Here is a 3,647-nt window from a genome sequence, read left to right on the forward strand (position 1 = left end):
ACTGAGCAAGACAGTGTTTAAAGAGTGAGAGAGAGAGTTTTTAAAGGGGCAAACGAGTGGGTTATTTATCTTTTCATTTGTGTGATTTTAATGTCTTTCTTATTCTGTGAAGCACTTTGAATTACCTTGTGTATGAATTGTGCTGTACAAATAAACTTTCCTTGCCTAGTTTAGCTCTGGTTTAGTCCCGGTTTAGTCCTGGTTTAGTCCTGGTTTAGTCCCGTTTTAGTCCTGGTTTAGTCCCATTTTAGTCCTGGTTTAGTCCATGTTTAGTCCATGTTTAGTCCTAGTTTGGTCCTGTTCTGGTCCTGGTTTGGTCCTGGTCTGGTCCTGGTTTGGTCCTGGTTTGGCCCTGTTCTTGTCCTTGTGTAGTTCTGCTTTAATCCAGATTTAGGTCTTGGTTTAGTCACAGTTTAATGGATATGAGTTAAGATTTTGTAGAAAAGAGAAAACTTTTGTAGTTGATCATTTTACCCTTGGTTGTGGTTTACGGTAGTTTTAGTCCTATTTTAGACTTGTTTTAGCACAAGCGCTACATCATAAATGAGGCTCTGAATCAGGACAAGAACAGGATCAAACCAAGTCCTCATCAGGACTGGGCTCAAACCAGGACCAAACCAGGACCAAAACAGGACCAGAACAGGACCAAACTAGGACCAAAACAGGACCAAAAATGGGACCAAACCAGGACCAAACCAGGACCAAACCAGGACCAAACCAGGACCAAACCAGGACCAAACCAGGACCAAACCAGGACCAAAACAGGACCAAACCAGGACCAAACCAGGACCAAAAGTGTGCACACACACTTAGTCTAGACCTGTTTATATTCCTCTTACAGCTTCATCCTGGTTTTGTTTCTTGATTTAAATCTTAGCCTGTCATATAGTCACATTTTTCCATTAAAAAGTCTCTGTCCTTTTTAACATCTGTTGTTGTGTGTTTTTAGCTGAAAAAGTCACTATTGGTAGAGCGAGTTGAGCAGGACAAAGATCACATTATGGTCTATCTGACTGAGGTGAGTAAAAGCGTCTGACTGACCTAATAATAATAAAAAGTTTGAATGTAATAATTTGTCTGTTTTTCCCTCAAAAGCTTTTGAAGAACATACCCATCAATCACGAGTTACTGCTGATACAAGAACTCCCAGTGCACAACTTGAAGCCCGCTGTGGTTAGACTCTATGACTACTACCAGACAAGTACGTCAAATGGATTTATTTATTGATGTAAATTGGCTTAAAATGATGTAGCCGATAGAGTTTGCAGTGAAGCTAAAATACTGTTTTACTCAAATTTCAGGTGACAAAGATGAGACTGAGTACATTTTCCCCTGTGTTTGAGGTAAGAGTCTTTACATGTGACGACTAAAATCTGAAAGCAGAATGTTGTTTGTTGTAGCAAAAATATTTATCTAATATCTTGACAAATGTAAGGACGTTTTCTGATGATTATTCTCTTCTAGTTTGAAGAATGAAGATTTATCATCTTGAGTGTTTGAACTCTAAATTAAAAAGTACCTTTGTGATAAACATTTAATGTCCTGGTGTTACTATAGAAACAATATTACACTTGATGAAATATTTTTTTGTGAACAATAAACTGGTCCTCTGAGGCCACAGGCTGTCTGGTGATTGTTGTTTACTGTGGTTAATACATTGATTATAATTTAATACTTACTCTATTTTGCTCTAATATAAGTTCATAGGACTATTATAACTTTAACTGTTCAAGTTGTGTGTTAAAAATTATTTCACCTTCATGTAAACAAAACACACAAGTCCTATAGTGGGGGATGGTGGAAGTTTCTTGGGATTTGATTCAATGTAAATAAGAAATTGATTAATTAAAAGTGTAAGAATAAAATGGTTAAACTTGGTGTTTGAAATAGCTACATTTTAAATTTGAACTGGAGAAACCACCAAGGGCAGTGTATCAATTATTACACTAGATGGCGCTATTTTCCTCTTTTCTTTTCTTTGATTGTTTTTATTCACTGCAGAGTAATTGACAAACTTGAATTATTATAGCTAAGTTAAAAAATAATAATTTAAGCTAAGTTAAAAAATAATTATTATAGCTAAGTTATAAACTATATCTATGTATATATTAAATATATAAAATAAAATGTCCGTTGTGATTTTAGTACACGATACATATGTACTACACACATATGACTGACATATAACATGCAAACAAATATGAGTTATTATAAATACGTATGTTTTATTAATTAATAATTAATATATTTAATTAATTCATTTAAATTTCAGTTATTAAATTTCAGTTAAATAATCAGCAGAAAAACTCATTCAGTTTTATCTAGTCCCAATAGTACGGAAGCCCGTTTCCGCCATGAAAAAAAGAAGTCCCACAGAAAGTCGAAATTACACGTTTTAAACTCGTAATTATTAGTTTTAAACTTGTAATTATGAGTTTACAACTCGTAAATAGGACTTTTAAAACTACTAATTATGAGTTTAAAACTAGTAATTTGGAGTATGTAAAATTTACAAAATATGAACCTTATCAATTTTGATTAAATGAATTAGGTATTTTAATAATTTCCTCAATAAAAACATCACAAAAATAGTTTTTTACCATTTGAAAAACATATCCAGAGTCCGTCCCATTCTCTCTCGGGCCAACACAGAGACGCTGATGCTTTTATCACCAGTCGTATAGATTACTGTAATGTCCTGCTCTCTGCTCTTCCCAAAAAGGCGATTTCAGGTCTACAATTATTACAAAATTCAGCAGCACGTGTCCTGACTAAGACCAGGGGGCGGGGCCACATTACGCCGGTTTTAGAATCCCTGCATTGGCTCCCTGTGTGTTTCAGGATCGATTTTAAAGTTCTTTTACTGGTTTTTAAATGTCTTAATGGTCTTGGGCCTTCTTATCTTACAGAACTGCTTTTATCCTATGAACCCTCGCGGCCCCTGCGCTCCTCCGGCAGCAGGCTCCTAGTCATCCCCAAAGTCAGGACACACATGGAGAGGCCTCTTTCCAGTTTTATGGCCCCCGTCTATGGAACAGTCTGCCGGAGGACCTCAGGGCCACAGAGAACATTCAGGTTTTTAAAAGCAGGCTCAAGACCCATCTTTTTAGGATCGCTTTTGATTAGTATTTATCACTTTAGCTTACTTCTCTATTTATTCAGGCTGGCTAGTGTATGTTGATATCCATGTTTTACTTATGTCTTATTTACTTGTTTAAGCTTTGATTTATTTTATTATTAATTCATTTTATGATTTTAATGCACTGTTAATCACTTTGTGTTACATTTTTCTTGTATGAAAAGCGCTTTATAAATAAAGTTTGTTGTTTGTTGTTGTTGTTGACAGATTTCATTTCATCTTTTGCTCTGGATCAGACCTGGACGACTGAAGGATTACACAGACGACCAGGTAGAAAGCTGAAATAAGTTTTATCTAATATCAGAGGAGGAGGATACAGACAGCAGGCACGTGCGCTGTTCCATTACAAAGGAGACTTCCAGTACTTATATCCCGAGAAAGGTACTGTCTATAGAAAGCTGCTCTGATAAGGAGGAGCCACAGGAGTTATTAGTAGGACTGAGATATCAATCTATAAACTTAGAGATGGTGAATCGTTCATGTCTAACCGTCAGTGATATGGTTGGGG

The 3,647-nt window shown here is 35.9% G+C and overlaps 1 long non-coding RNA gene across 1 annotated transcript; it reads left to right on the plus strand.

Annotated features, from left to right (window-relative positions):
- The first annotated feature begins 941 nt into the window (after nt 1–941).
- LOC117379725 (uncharacterized) lies at nt 942–1,488 on the plus strand. The gene is made up of 4 exons (XR_004542113.2): nt 942–1,018; nt 1,096–1,201; nt 1,302–1,343; nt 1,465–1,488. It is a non-coding gene; the product is annotated as an uncharacterized LOC117379725 (long non-coding RNA).
- Nucleotides 1,489–3,647: the final 2,159 nt, after the last annotated feature.

The sequence above is a fragment of the Periophthalmus magnuspinnatus genome, chromosome 13 (genome assembly GCF_009829125.3).
Source record: "Periophthalmus magnuspinnatus isolate fPerMag1 chromosome 13, fPerMag1.2.pri, whole genome shotgun sequence".
Lineage (NCBI taxonomy): Eukaryota > Metazoa > Chordata > Actinopteri > Gobiiformes > Gobiidae > Periophthalmus > Periophthalmus magnuspinnatus.